This window comes from Zonotrichia leucophrys, chromosome 14 (genome assembly GCF_028769735.1).
Source record: "Zonotrichia leucophrys gambelii isolate GWCS_2022_RI chromosome 14, RI_Zleu_2.0, whole genome shotgun sequence".
NCBI classification, from domain to species: Eukaryota; Metazoa; Chordata; class Aves; order Passeriformes; family Passerellidae; genus Zonotrichia; species Zonotrichia leucophrys.
In genome coordinates this window covers 807,879-823,479 of record NC_088184.1, presented here as the reverse complement: position 1 = coordinate 823,479, position 15,601 = coordinate 807,879, and the positions used below count along the sequence as shown (strand labels likewise).

The following is a 15,601-nucleotide window of genomic DNA, read 5'->3' as shown; positions in this document are numbered from 1 at the left end:
ATCACATCCAAGAAAGTGTTTTTCTGGAGCACTGATCTCCACAGGCTGCTCATACCTGGGAGATGAGCACATGCTGAAGGGTTTCATTGGACTTGCTCCTGTTAAAGCAGTGCCTGCAGTGGCCAAGGAGATGAAGCCTGAAAACCACTCAAGTTTCCAAGCAAACCATTCAAGCAAACCTGAAAGCCACTTGCAAGGCCACAAACATCATGGTGTGGCAGCTCCTCTTCTCTGTGGATTAACCAGCTCCAAGGAGGTGTGAGGAGAGAGGACACCAGGTCCACTCGTCCCCAAGGAATGTGCTGAAAGAAAGGACAGGGATCTGTGTCTGCATGGTGCTCTTGGTGGCTTGCAAAGTCCTGGTTCAGCTATCACCTAACTGCTTTCCATCAGGATAGGGTAGTGGCTGGCTGAAATCTTAGCCAGAATTTGCAGAGGGCCCCTGTGATGAGCCTAAAGCCAGACTCTGCTTTAATGGAATAACCTGGTGCTGGAGGAGAAAGTTCTGGAATGTGGACCCAGAATCTACAGTGAACTTTCTTCATTCTTGGCTGTTCTCCTTGGGGTTGAATGGCAGCGTTTCTAGGGCTGAAGTTGTCATTGAGGTTTTCCTGATCTTTAATTTTATAACGTTCATTAGCACAGTTCCTGTCAAAGAACAGCACGTTCCTTCCCTGTGCTCGCTCTCTCCCTGGTTAATAACCCTTTGCTGCTTTGGCTCTTTTGGAAAAAGGTACAGGAGCTTTGGGAATGACTCCTGGTACAATAGCCAGACGTCAGCATTGTCAGTCACATCTGAGGAGCAGCGTTAATTCAAAGGGAGATGACTGCAGAAGGCCCAGGGTACCTGTTGGGGGGCATTGAGCCAACCTGCCTCAAACCACAGCAGTGCCTGTGTGTTCCTCCAGCTGCTGAGAGGTGCTCTGAACCCAGATGGTTGCTTTTCCTTTCTACAATGGCCATAACACCAGGAGCTTCCTGCTCCTCTCTTCTCTCCCTGGGGTTCTGCATTGAAGATGTCCATTCCTGAGGCTTGTGGTGCCATGAAAAGGCTCTGTCAGGGTCAGGCAGTGCAGGAGAAGACCTGCAGTGCAAGAGGCACATGCTGTGCTTTGGCTGGGCTTGTCTGGGAGGTAGTCCTGGTTTCTGAGTATCTGCTCTGCTGCTGAAGGCCCCACCATCTTCCTCAGCTGGGTTTTATCAGCTCTGAGGTACAGAACAAGGGCTCCAAACTGAGGTTTGAAGTGAGCAGGGACAACCATTGCAAGGCCACAGTGCAGACCTCCTGCCTTGGGAGAGGTGGAGCAGGTGCTGGCATTCACCCCATGGCCTCTGGGTATCTCCTGGGGTTTGGGAGCCTCAGAGCAGGGAGCTGGCTGTGTCCACTGCATGGTTTCAGTCAGTCTGGACTTAGGAGAAATCAGAATTGCTGTGTGAGTCTGACAGTCAAGGAGAAGGAAGCAAGAGGCACCAGCATGATGTCCTAAATCTTGGTAGGTCTCCAGCTTACATGCCCTGGCCTTGGCCATTTCAGGGTGCCCTTTCCACTGCCTGTGAAGGCACAGCTGGCCCAGAAACATTCTAGTCACTCTTCTCCAGAGCAGAGGGCTCAGCTCTGCAAAGCCAAGGTGTCTGTCTGCAGAACCTTCAGAAACTCAGCTCTGGGCTTCAGTGTGGTGTGGACCTGCTGCCTCGTCACACCAGAGTGGTGCTGAGGAGTTGAAAGCCCAGCTCTGTGACAGCCTGGATGGAGTGACAGTGAGATGAGAAGAATGCTGTGTCCTGAGGACCTGGCTTGTGTGGTGTTCCCACCCCATGGGCAGTGTTTGGTGAGCACCAATGTGTGGTTTTGGCAACAATGTGCAAGATACTCTGCTGTGGAGCAGGATGATGCTGCAGCTAGAGAACATCCATGGAATAGCATCCATGCTGCTATTGCCTGTGTGAATGCTCCACCTCTTCTTTGTTCTTCAGGACTGCAGGACTTCCCCCAGGACAAACTCTCCTGTGGTTTATCTTTGCTTTCCAAGTGTCAGAAAGCCCTTCTGAGGCCTTCAGGCTGACAGCAGCCAGCAGAGCACACCATGCTGATGTTGGCTGTGGCAGCTGGTGCCAGGCCTGACGCTGTGGGTTTGTCCCCGTGGTTTGTGTGGTGGTGCCTTGGTGGGGAGATGTTGTCCCTTGTCACACAGGGCCTTGCACAGCCACGGGGCAGTGAAGGCCAAGCCCATGATACAAAGCAGGTTGTGGGAAGGTCACCTGCCTGGCTCATGTCTCCAGCGCTGGCTTCACCCAGGCTGTGGTCTTTGCTGCAGGATTCCTCAGCTGGAAATAAAAGTATTTCCTGCATGACTCCATGCTCAGTCCAGGATGATGCACAGCCTCTCACATCTCTGTCCCCCACCACTGCCCCTGCACCCCGGGGCATTTCAGGTGTGGCAGTTCTGCTGATGGGCAGTGCCTCACCCTGAGGGTGTCACTCACGTGCTGCTGGCTCTCCTGCTGGGAGGTGACTCCTGCATGCAGGGTGTCTTGTGTTGGAATAAAGTGCCTTTCAGCAGCCTGGCTGGCACAGCTGTCCTTCATGGGCTCAGAGGAAATGGGCCTGGAGGTGATTTAATGCTGTTGGTGCAGTGTGAACAGCTGCCTTCTGAGGAGTTTAGCTCTCCAGAGGTGTTCAAACAGCAGAGATCTTGCAGCCTTTGGAAATAGGGGGATAATAAGAGTTTATGGGGAAACTGAGGCACAGAGGTTTTAGCTCACAGGCGAGGCCGTGCTCCAGCCAGGTTCCCAGCCCTGGAAATGGCTTTGGCCTGTCCCTCTTGGCCTCTGCTGCAGTGCACTCCTCCTCCCAGTCATCAACACCTGGGTTTTGGGTTCCCTTCTCTGGGTGCCTCTCACTCTCCCTCGCTGTGGGGTGGAGTCCCTCGTGCCCCAGGCGCCAAGGAGCTCTCCTCTCACTTGGCTGCAGAAATGGGCTCAGCATCCCAGAAATTCAGGCTTTCGTGCAGGAGCCAATAGTCACACAACCTCCATCCAGAAACCATCATTATCGGCTGCTTGCTTTTTCTTGGTTTCTTTGAACTACAGCTCCCAGGATGCCTGAAGATATGCAGACATCCCGAAGACAGTGGTTTCCCATAAACTTTTGGGGTTTCATGCTTTGCAAGCAGGAATGTTTTTATTGCGTCGCAAATCCCTTCAAGTCCCTCAAACCTCCATGGCAGCCGCGGGGGCCGGAGCCGGCTGCGCGGGAGGCACGCCAAGGGCTTTTCTCTCCTGCATTTTTCCCCTTCTTGCAAGAGGGACCTTTGTAACTCCCTGTCGTGCCTTTTCAAGGGAGGTTTTGGACTGGGAGGAAGTTTGAAGAAGCCACGGTTTGCCTGTAGGGATGTGTTTCCCATTCTCCTGGTCCCCATTATTTCAAGAGCTGCTAAGCAGCGTCCTGCATCCCCATGAGTATTGAAGTGCATTGGGCAAGGTGGGGAGGGATTTTCACTGAACTGGGAAGAACTGGGACACAGAGAAGAGAAAAAGTGGCAGGTTCCTGCACCAGTGCAATGAGCCCAGGAGAGTGGGGTTTAATTCTGACATGCTCACAAATCCTGAGGGAAAACCAGAGAGGGACGTTTTGGTTTGGCATGGACAGATGTGGTTGGAACTGCGGCCTGCAGGGTCTGCACCCCCAGCCAGATCCACCCAGGGGTCAGGGCACAAGTTCCACAGGTGCCCCTGCAGCTCTTCATCTTCCTGCAGCCCATCCTGGGACCAGGAGGTGCTGGCAACGGAGTGGGCTCTGTGGTGTGGGCCCAGCTGTCCCTAATAATCACTTACTCTCTGCAGGAGAAGAACCGCAGAGGGCAGAACAGGGCTGTGGTAACACGGTGGCATTTTATGGTCTCCTCCTTCTGACCATTAAAGTACTTCAGTGAGTTTTTCCTGTTTGGTGTTGGTGAGCACCAGTGTTACATCTCATAATCAGACTTGTGGTATTTTGCTATTCTCCTTTTTCCCTTTGGTTGCCCAGGATCCCCATAGGTTGGGATTTAACAGGTCTTAACTTCTTTGATAGGTCTTTACCAGTTTGAGGAACTTTGTGAGTGAAACAGAGGGGTATTGGGTGCCCTTGGGGGTCACCAGAACCTCCAACTATGCAGATGTGCAGAGGCAGCAGATGGGTCAGGCTGTGTGTGCTGTGGGACTGAGGAGTGGTTGGGGCTGGAAGGCATCTCTGGAGATCATCTTGTCCAAGCCCTGCTGAAGCACAGTGTCACCTACAGCAGGTTACACAGGATCGTGCCCAGGTGTGTTTTTTATCATATTTGGGGAAGGGGACTCCCCCGCCCCTCTGGGCAGCCCGTTGCAGTGCTCCATCCCCCAAAGGGACATGTCCTGGCCCCGCTTTGTACCATTCCTGAGCACTGAGGCCAGTGGGATGCTGAGGGGTTCATTTATGAGCAGCTGCCTGATGCCTCTGTGGTCTGGGCTTGTTCTCTGTCACCCTTGTCCTATGCTTCCCCTCCCTGCAGCCCCTGCAGGCACCCTTGGGCACATGAGCATGGATGGTGTTCCCGGCACAGCCGGCTCCTGTCCCTGCCGGTGCCGCTGCTGCGGTGCGGGACAGCCGGGGCTGATCCATGGAGGCTGGGCCGGCTGGGCCTCACTGCATTCCCCTGGCCCTCAGCACATCCCCCTGGCCCTCAGCACATCTCCGCTGGCCCTACCACATCCCCCTGCCCCTCAGCACATCCCCGCTGGCCCTCAGCACATCCCCCTGGCCCTCAGCACATCCCCGCTGGCCCTCAGCACATCCCCGCTGGCCCTCAGCACATCCCCCTGGCCCTCAGCACATCGCCCTGCCCCTCAGCACATCCCCGCTGGCCCTCAGCACATCCCTCTGGCCCTCAGCATATCCCCCCTGGCCCTCAGCACATCCCCGCAGCCGCTGCTGGCCGGGCCCGGCTCCCGGCAGCCCACAATAACATAGCTTTTCCATTCCTGAGCACCGTGGGACGCGCGGCCATGGAAAACAAGAGGCGGCTCCAGCGCCAGGGCTGCGCTCAGACTAAACAATGGCACAGCCCCGGGCTGTCCCCGCGCAGGGAGGGCAGGTTGCGGGCAGGGGCTCGGCACGGGACGGCTCGGCTCGGCTCGGCTCGGCACGGCGGGGCTGGGCATGGCTCGGCATGGCTCGGCTCGGCGCGGCTCGGCGCGGCTCGGCACGGCGGGGCTGGGCACGGCCGGGGCGGTTGGACACGGCACAGCATAGCATGGCTTGGCTGGGCACGGCTTGGCTCGGCACCGCACGGCACGGCTCAGCACGGCCGGGCATGGCGGGGCTGGGCACGGCTAGGCACGGCACAGCACGGCTTGGCTCGGCTTGGCTGGGCACGGCACGGCAGGGCTGCCAGCGCGGCGTGGTGCTGCCTCTCCATGTGTGGGCTCACAGCTGGCAGGAATGGAGAATGGTGAAGGTCCCAGGAGGACTGAACCCCTCAGGAACCTCCTCACCCATCCTTGCTGAGAGAACAAGAACAAAAACATTCGTTGGATTTCTTCCTTTTCTTTGTTTTCCCTGCTATCTTTTTAATTAGGATAAAAGCTGTAATTGGTAGTAGGGGAATTCTAAAAACCTGGCTCCTGGCAAGACAGGAGCAAGTCTGCACGTTCCTCTGACTTGGCACATGGACAATCCATCATGCTCACACAGCCTGCTTGGAAGAGCCCGAGTGCTCCGTCCTGCTGCTCAGGAAGGAGTGATAGATATCTTCATTAAAAACAATCTCAGAGGGAAATGATAGAATTCTTAAAAACAAGCAAAGTGATGGGAATTTTGCCCAAGGAAAGGAATTTTTGACCATGTTATTTTGTAGGTTTTATTTATTTGTTGTCTGTATATGGATGGATTTTTGGGTTTAAAGTAGACTGTTAATTTTGAGAGTGAAGCACACTGGTATGTGCCAGTCATTAAATGGTCCTTGTCAATGATCTGGTTCATGGTTGGGGGTCAGAAAAGGATCTTTGTTATGTACAATCATAGGATCATGGAATGGTTTGCGTTGAAAAGGACCCTAAAGCCCATCCAGTTCCCCACCCTGCCATGGGCAGGGACAGCTCCCACTATCCCAGTTTGCTCCAACCCACGTTCAGCCTGGCCTGGAACACTTCCAGGGATCCAGGGGCAGCCACAGCTTCTCTGGGCACCTTGTGCCAGGGCTTCAGCACCCTCACAATTCCTCATTCCCAATATCCCATCCATCCCTGCCCTCTGGCAGTGGGAGCCATTCCCTGTGTCCTGTCCCTCCGTCCCTTGTCCCCAGCTCCTCTCCAGCTCTCCTGGAGCCCCTTTAGGCCCTGGAGGGGGCTCTGAGCTCTCCCTGGAGCTGCCTTTTCTTGGGACTGAACACCCCAGCCTGGCTCAGAGCAGAGGGGCTCCCTCCTTGGAGTATCTCTGTGACCTCCTCTGGGTTCACTGCAGCAGCTCCAGGCTGGGGCAGCTCTGCAGGTGGGGTCTCAGCTGAGGGGGCAGAATCCCCCTCCCTGCTGCCCAGCCCAGGGGGGCTCTGAGTGCCCACGGCTGGGGCAGGTCCAGCTCTCAGCCAGCAGCACCCCCAAACCCTTCTCTGCTTTTCAGCTGTTTTACAGCACCACATGGCAACAACGGGATCTGAATGTGACAATGGCACAGGTGTGCAGATCCCAGCGTAAATATTGCTTAGAATCTGGAGAGAGAGGAAACTTCCTGACTGTCTTACATAGTCTCCAGGATCCCCCTCTTGCAAGGCCCTGTAGCCCCTTTTCAGACCACATCCTTGGGCTCTCAGCAGCACATCCTGCTGCCTCCTTGCTGTGCCCCTTTGGGATGGCTCCTGTGGGGTGGGTTTCCAGCTGGAAGGGTCGGCTCAGGGGGGAGATGATACTGATGCAGGGCCAATCTCCCCAGTGGCACAGGCATGCTGGGGTGCAGGATGACTCACCAGGCTGTGGCACATGTGCCCAGCATCTCTGTCACAGCACAGATGTTGGTCAGAGAGGGGACAGTTGTTATTGTCAAAATGCAAATGAGTAAAATTATTGTTTTGAGAGACAATTTTTAGGGGAAGGACATGCAAATTTACCTTCCATTCTGATTGTGCATTAGTATTAAAATGCAATGTTTGAAAGCCAAAACAAAAGAACATTTTAATTTGGGACTCATCAGATGGTTCCTTCTGCTGGGATTAGCATCATATACTTTGCAGCAAATGCTCTAAGTTTGAAAAAACTCTGGTTTTCAAAGAAAACAAAAAGATGTTCTAGAAATGCCAGCCATTTCCTGGGATTCTGGCTGCTGTCAGCCGTCCTTAAGTGACTGGTCTGGTGCTGAACACTGAACAGGGCCAGTGGGAATAGACTTTGGGGTTCAAATAGGATGTGTGGTTGGGCTCCCTCCTGGATGCTGCTTCAATTTGGCTTCTAAATAGCTTAGAAAAGTTTGGATGTTCAGGAAAATTTCTTCACTGGAAGAAATGGAAGGGTGCTTATGCATTGGAAGGGTGCTCAGGCATTGGAAGAGGCTGCCCCAGGGCAGGGGTGGCATCGCTGTCCCCAGAAGGATTTAAAAGTTGTGTGGATGTGTCACCTGGGGGTATGTCTCAGTGATTGCCTTGGCAGTTCTGGGGTATGGTCAGACTGGATGATCTGAGAGGACTTTCCCACGTAAACAATTCCATGAAAAGCTGGGCCAGGGTTTCTCTGAGGCACAGGACCCCAGGTCTGGTGGGAGCTCCCCTGGAGGGTGAGGACAGCCCTCAGCAGCCAGGGAAGGAGCAGGTGTGGGGGCAGGAGCTGCTCACAGGTGGCTGATGGAGGCTGTGCTGAAGGGATGGGTTGTGTTTCTCTCCTTGGCTTTCCATATAAAGCCCCTCCAAATAAAACTTGCCTGTCTTCAGCTCTCGGAAGCAGCTGTGCTGCTTATTTAACACACTGTGAGGTATCTCCGTCCTGCTCCCCCTGCTTCCCTTCTCCTTCTTCCTTGGAATACCAACCTGCCTCGTGTTGCAGACCAGAAATAGAGACTGGCCACTGACTTGCTAATTGTAATGCAGCCTGATAATGCCATATATAATTAGATCAAGGTATCCAAGTCCTTTTGCTGGCAGACGTTTCTGTGACCCTGTTATCACACTTTAAATAGAGGATCCCGTCTGCTCTGCCCAGCTTCTGGCTGCAGAGCCAGGACCTGCAGAGCCCAGCTTGGTCCTTTCTAGGGAATCCAGCCCAGCATCAGTCCTGGTGCCTGCATCTGCTTGGCTTGTGAAGAGTCAGGCTTGGCACAGCAGCACTCAGTGACAGGCTTTAAGCACTGATTATGGCCCCCAATATCTGGCAAATGTCAGTGACCACTGAGACTTTTGTTGTTATAAAATCCCTTCCCCAAGTCCCCGGTGACCACAGCTGTGTTGGGCCAATGAAAGGGACTGCCCTGGGCTGTGGTTTTCAGGGGGTTGCACTCTGATCCATCTTTTCTTTACTGTTTTAGGGTAATCAGAACAATGGCTCATGTTGAGGTGAGCTGTGGTAGGGGGAGGAATAGTTTGGGGTCTCAGGGTTGACTTGTCTAGAGCTGCAGCCTCATATCCCAGGGCTGTCAGACATCTCTCCTTGTTCCCTTTTGACGAGCCCTCTACATTCTTTCCTTACTCTCTCATGCAAGTCCTGCCACTCTTTCCCCATCTGCAGCACCTCCAGAGTCCCTCTCCCTGGCCTTGGGAAGCCTCAAGCTGCTGCTACCCTGCTGTGCTGCCCTTGAGCACCTCCCTGCTGGGCCAGAACAGGCATCCCCAGCTCTGTCCCACCACACAGGGTTTGGGTGTGCAGCTGTGTCCTCAGCAGGTGGGAGAGCCAGGCCCTCACAGAGCTCATCCCCTCTGCACTGCATGAACCTTCTCTGCAGCTCCTTCTCTGCAGCACCACCCCACTGCTCATCACATCCCCAGCCCTCTGGGACAGCTCATGGAGAAGTTTGGTTGAGTGGATGTGCCCGAATTCATCGCTTGCTCTCAGTATGGCTGCCCACAGTTGCTCTGACATTCTGTCTGATCTGTCCTGAGCTTGTCAGGGAGGGAACTGAGACCCCCTTGAACACCAGTGTGCCCTAGGGGGGAGAGGTTTCCTAATGTCATATCCTGCAGGCAGGCCTGGGGCTGTCACAGCAGCAGAGCTCACCAGCTAATCATGGCTGAGTCAGCCTGAGAAGTGGGACATTGAAATCCCGAAGGAAAACCAGAGACTTGGAGGAACTGGCTAAGCCAATGCTCCATCCTTTGGGTAGGAGCCAAACCTCCAGAGATGTTCTGCTGCTTTGCTAGCCCAGCTGAGCTCCATGCTGTTCCATGGGGAAGGCACCTCACTGCTGTGTTCTGGCAGGACATCATCCCAGACTCCCATTTCACAGAATCCTAGAAATCATGGAATGGTTTGGGTTGGAAGGGGCCTTCATGATAATCTTGTTCCACTCCTGTACTGTGGGCAGGGACACCTCCCCCTATCCCAGATTGCTCCAAGCCCCATCCAGCCTGGCCTTGGACACTTCCAGGGATCCAGGAGCAGCCATAGCTTCTCTGGGCACCCTGTGCCAGGGTCTCACCACACTATAAGCAAAAAATTTCTTCCAAACATCTAATCTAAATCTCCCCTCTTTTACTTTAAAGTTGTTGCTCCTTGTCCTATCACTATAAAAAGTACCTGGGGAGTTGGGGCTGAGTGGGGACTGAGCCTCCAGGGGTGCAGCAGAAGTGCAGTGAGCCATACACACAAAGAGTTCATCAGCACAAGCTCTGGGTGGGTGACCCTGGCAGGCAGCACTGGTCACGTGCAATCATCATCTGTCCCCAAGCTAAGGAAACACATGGGGGTCCTCAGGCAGTATCCTCAGCACTTCCCAGCTCACCTGGAGCTAAGGTTTGGGCTTGGGGAGTCCCTGTGGGCAGCGTCCTGTGTTGGTCCCCAAAACAGTGATGGAAGAGCTCAGTCTGTGGTTTGTGTGCCCCAGTCATGGGCACTGCTCACAGGTTTGGGAGATTGAGGAGGAGGAATGTCAGCAGAGTGTAATATGTGGCTGTCTGCAGCTCAGCAGACTGCCTGCATGGTCACCCATGAGTCCCTGAAGGTTGGAGACCAGTGGCCCAAAGCACTTTCCCTCTGCTGAGGGCAGGGGCAGAACAGCCTGACAGCATGGCGGGGTCTTGGGGCTTCCTCCTCCAAAGCTCACCTGGGGACCCCAGAGGTTTTGGTGAGATTCAGAGCAGTTTTCATCATTCCTGCTTCTGCTTTCTGCCCTTCTCAATGGGAGCAGGTAGTGAGGCAGGGCCATGCAGGGTTTGGTGACCTGTCATTGCATCAGGGGTGTCACAGCAAACCCAAAGCAAGTGGAGGTGAGGCATCGCTGCCTTCTGCCTGTAGTTCCTCCACAGCTGAGCCTGGTGCTCCTCACCTGAGCCTGATCCCGCTCACCTGAGCCTGGTTCCCCTTGGCTGGGCCCTGTGTCCCTCGTCCCAGCCCGGTACCCCCATCTGAGCCCGCAAGGCTCCTGGTTATGTAAAGCCACAGCAGGCACAACCAGGAGATTCTTCAGTGTCGGAATCTGAGTCACATGGGGCTGTTTTATTTCCCCCTCTGCTAATCTCGTTTCTATAGAAACAAGATTGGGAGAAAAAAAAATAAAAGAAAAAAAGAGCCAAGCACAGAGCAAACGAGAAACCTGAGGTGATGGGTGAGGGAAGCGGAGGTGGCAGCTGAGGAGGTCAGGCGACGCAGATGGGAGCAGGGACCCCACTCAGGATGGGAGTGTGCACAGAGGGGACAGGGACTCTCCCGAAGAGACGCCCCGGGATGAGCTGCTGCTCTGGCAGTGGGTGAGCCAAGCACCACGAGCAAAGGGAGCAGAGGCTGTGCAGGTGAGTGAGCATCGCTGGCGCGGCTCGCGGGCATCTGTCGCTGTCCCTGTCCCTGCAGGGCACAGCTGGGCATGGCTCACTGGCTCCTGGCCCTGGCTGCTGCTTTGGAGGCACTCTCGTGCCCGGGACCATGGTCAGTGGGAAGCGTGTCACCGGGAGCAGGGCTCGCCGGAGTGCTGTGCACAGCCAGCACTGACTGCGTGCTCGTGGCCATGAGGGCTTCCAAACCCTCTCTCTCCCAAAAGACTGCTCCCTGCTTGGGAAGAGCCTTTCCAGCTTTGGTTATTTTCCTTCTATTTGATCCTGACTGTACCTGTGCAAATAAGCTGCGGACAGCAGCCGAGCCCTGCAGCGCAGGGAGTGCAGGGCTCTGTGCCCCCAGCACTGCTCACCCCGGGCACAGCCGCCCTCCCCAGCCCGGCTGCAGCCAGGATCTGCTGGGGATGAGCCCGGCTCAAAGCTCTTCGTGCAGGGGCTGCTCCCCAGGGAGGGAGGACCAGCTGAGACGCTGCTTGTTTGCCTGGGCTGCTGGCAGCCCGTGGCTCGTCCCGGGACTGTTGCCTGTGCTGGTGGAAGAGGCTGGGAGCTGCCTGCCCACATCTGGGTTAGTTCAGAGCCACAGGCACGTGCTGGCTCCCGAGTCTCAGGATAAGGAGTGTGCATGCAACAAGTGGGAGGTTTTCCTGCCTGGATGTGCTATCTTGTGGGATGGATGGCTGGTACTCGTGTGGTGCTGAGGGCTTTGGCTGGGTGGGTTGGTGGGGCAGAGGTGTTGCTGGTGCTGGTCATCATGTGCTGGTCATCCTGTGCTGGTCATCCTGTGCCTGGGACCAGCTCTCTCGTGACCTTGGCCGTCCCTCACCCGTGGCTTGGTGCAGTTGTGTCTGCATGGCCCCTGGTGTCCGTGCCTGCACGGCCCCTGGTGTCCCTGCACGGCCCCTGGTGTCCCTGCCTGAACAGCCCCTGGTGTCCCTGCCCTCTGGCTGTGGCAGAATGCTGCAGGTGCCTGCTGAGACACCCGGGCTCCTGTGGGCACACGCTCACCCCGGCGGCTGCAAACTGCCAAAAGGCTTTAGCAGATCACCACAGGGGAGGGAGGGAGGGATGCGGAGCCCAGGGATCAGGATTGTGCTTGTCATCACTTCCCAGCTGTGGTGTGGGGAATGCGGTGCTGACTGCGAACCCCCGGCCGGATCCACGCCTGTGTGTGGCGGGTGAAGCTGGAGGATGGATCCAGTGCCTGTGTATTTCTGTACTGAGCTTTGGGAAATGTCACTGCTCATCCGCCTGCCCGGCCAGCGAGGGGGCGGAGGACGCTGCTTCAGCCCCTTGTCCTCATCCCAGGGCAGCTGAGGGGTTTGTGCGCTGGGTGCCGGGGCCAGGGCCGGCTCAGCGAGCTGCTGGAGGCACAGGCAGGATGGGGACAGGCTGCCAGCCCCCATCCGTGCCCTGCCTGCCTTCCCCAGTGCCTCGGCAGGCTGGGGCTTTGGCAGTCACTCCTGTGGGCTTGGACTCCCAGGAAACCCGTGGGGTGAAGGGATGGATACGGGCTGTGTCACACAGTGGGAGCTGTGCCCTGGGCTTAGCTGGACCCTTCCCCTTGGCCAGGCTGGCGTGCAGGTGCTGCTCTGGGTACTCTGCTCATCCTGGTGGGACACTCAGGCTCTCAGCACACCCCAGGCTGGGGACAGCACTGTCTCTCTGCCTCTGCCTGTCCCTGCCTGCTCTGTTCAGGGTGCTGGGTACCATGGCTGGTGCCAGGAGGGAGATTGCCATGCCAGACCCTGCCCCTCCCTGTGCCTGAAGCAGTGGGCTTAGGGGGCAATGTCACACCAGGCTGTGCATTGCTGTGCCACACTGGCAGTCCTGCCCTTCTGTCCAGAGCTTTGGAGAGAAGGGCTGAGGACAGATATTGCTGCAAGAGCCTTCAGCACTGATAATTATTTCTGGAAAAAGATGCCGTGTTCTGACTTAAATGCTGACATGGGACTCTGAACACGTGTAATCTGGCTGACAGATGGCAAAGTCATAGAGGTGTGATTTATGATACAGCACAGTAGCTGAACAACCTTCTCTGGTTGTCAGGAGACAATTCTTCCTGGTGCTGCAGTTGATGTTCCAATTGATGGCTTTTCCCACGTGTCCCCTGGGGGTGTGGGGACTGCCTTGGCAGGTGCCAGCTGTGCCCATTGTGCCAGCCCTGAGTGCCAGCCCTGCTGCTCCAGTGCTGAGCTGCTGCAGGGGTGCTGCCTCTGAGGGAGGCTGGGCAGGTGAGCCCGGCTGGACCTGGGGCAGTGCTGTGCAGGGGCAAGGCTGCCCTTGTCCCCATCCTGTGGCTGCCATGAAGCTGGCTCAGGATGACAGTGGGACTTGGGGCTGCCTGTTCCCCAGAACAGCCCTTGTGGGGCTGAGTGTGTGGTCCTGATGGGGGAAGGCACCCAAATCTTGCCCATCAGATAAGCACAAGGGGAAGGATGCTGACAGCCACAGGGAATCTGTCTCACCTGTGTGCCCTCTCCGTGCCTCAGTTTCTCTGCTTCTGCCTTAACATCCCTAATGCTGATCCTTCTTAAGGGACAGAGACATCTGTGAATGTTTGGAAAGCACTTGGGAAGTAGCACTGTGGTCTCCACAGCATCCCCCTCCCTGTGCTGGGGGCTCACCCCCACTGCCCCCGCACAGTACCAGAGCTGTGGGAGCCCCCAGCCCTGGGCACAGCAACCTGGGAACATCCCAGCCCTGGGCACACCATCCTGGGAGCATCCCAGCCCTGGGCACACCATCCTGGGAGCACCCAGCCCTGGGCACACCATCCTGGGAACACCCAGCCCTGGGCACACCATCCTGGGTGCATCCTATCCCTGGGCACACCATCCTGGGAACATCCTATCCCTGGGCACACCATCCTGGGAGCATCCCAGCCCTGGGCACACCATCCTGGGAGCACCCAGCCCTGGGCACACCATCCTGGGAACATCCTATCCCTGGGCACACCATCCTGGGAGCATCCCAGCCCTGGGCACACCATCCTGGGAGCATCCCTGGGCACACCATCCTGGGAGCATCCCAGCCCTGGGCACACCATCCTGGGAACATCCTATCCCTGGGCACACCATCCTGGGAGCATCCCAGCCCTGGGCACAGCATCCTGGGAGCATCCCAGCCCTGGGCACATTGTCCTGGGAGCATCCCTGGGCACACCATCCTGGGAGCAGCCCTGGGCACACCATCCTGGGAGCATCCCTGGGCACACCATCCTGGGAGCCCCCATCCCTGGGCACACCATCCTGGGAGCCCCCATCCCTGGGCACAGCATCCTGGGAGCATCCCAGCCCTGGGCACAGCATCCTGGGAACACCCAGCCCTGGGCACACCATCCTGGGAGCCCCCATCCCTGGGCACACCATCCTGGGAGCATCCCAGCCCTGGGCACAGCATCCTGGGAACACCCAGCCCTGGCACACCATCCTGGGTGCACTCTGACCCCAGGGGACAGGGGCAGCTCAGCACAGGGGCTGGGAGCTGCCACCAGCAGAGCCCTGGCAGAGCAGGTATGATTCATTCCTTTCTGCAGCAGGGTTTATGTAAAGCAGCTCTGTATCAATTGCCAGATGATCTGTAATGTGCTCCTGGCTTCTAATTAGTGATGCTTCTGCTGGAGCTCTGGGGTCTGGCGGAGGTGAGGGAGGCTGGTTCATGGCTGGAGAAGTTGCTGACAGCTCTCAGGGGAGGTGTTGGGCTGTCAGGAATGTCCCAGCCATTCCTGTACCTGGTCTGTAGCAGCTGGAGGTGGTGGCCAGCAGGTCTGGGGGTGCAATCAGCACCCCAAGGTTCTTGGTCAGCTTCTGACTCATCCATGGACTGGCTTGTCTGTCCTGCCTCAGGCAGATGTGGGCACCCCCTGCCCTGGGCTGCAGAGCATCCATGGCCTGTGTCCTTGATGCCACCCCTGGGGCCTCACAGCAAGGCCTCATGTTCCTGAGCACCCAGGTGGCTTCTCCAGCCCCACCAGCCCACCTGCCCCCAGGACTAACCATCCTTCATCCTTAACCCTGATGACATGGGGCACATGGCCCTGTTTTCGCCCACCAGCTCTTCTTTGGTTTTATCCAATCTGAAGGATGCAGTGGCTGCTCCTGCCATGCTTGGGCAGGTGGATAGATCCAGGTAAAGCCCCTGGGTGTGTGATTGTCCCCGTGGTGGTCATTGCCAGGGCCATGTAGCAGCACCACAGAGGCACTTGTGGCAGGGGCTGCTGCCTTCCTGCATCTGTGCAGGGCACCAAGGCCTTCCCAGCCCCTCTCCCTGCAGGGTGGGAGGGGTGGCTGGAATCCTGCAGGGAGTGTGCTGCAGGTGGGCTCAGCACAGCAGGCAGGGCAGGATTCTGCAGGCAGGCCCCACATAAACACCCCCAGCCCTGCAGGCTGGCAGGAGCTCCTCTGGCCAGGTGGGAAGGATTGGGAGCAGCCAAATACCCCTGAGGAGGTGCTGTAGGGAGCCAGCAGCCCCTGCTCCCACTGCCAGCCCCATTGCTGGCCCAGCCCTGCACATCCTGGTGTGCACACCATGCCTGAGGCTCCTGCAGAGCCTTGGCTGGCAGTGCCCACCTCTCACCCCTCCCCAATGGGATCTGCTCCATCCCAGTGAGCTCTGACACCAGATGA

General features: G+C 56.8%; 1 protein-coding gene across 7 annotated transcripts in view; it reads left to right on the top strand.

Annotated features, from left to right (window-relative positions):
• The window catches only part of LOC135454069 (ankyrin repeat and fibronectin type-III domain-containing protein 1-like), a 241,614-nt gene that overhangs the window by 182,699 nt on the left and 43,314 nt on the right, over positions 1–15,601 (top strand). For 2 of the 7 annotated variants that reach the window (XM_064725809.1, XM_064725808.1), the window contains exon 1: positions 10,724–10,937. The exons of the other annotated variants lie outside the window; for them this stretch is intronic. The gene's annotated coding sequence lies outside the window, so the exon portion shown is untranslated. Of the gene's footprint in view, positions 1–10,723; positions 10,938–15,601 lie in introns of those variants that run through there. 7 annotated transcript variants of the gene reach the window in all.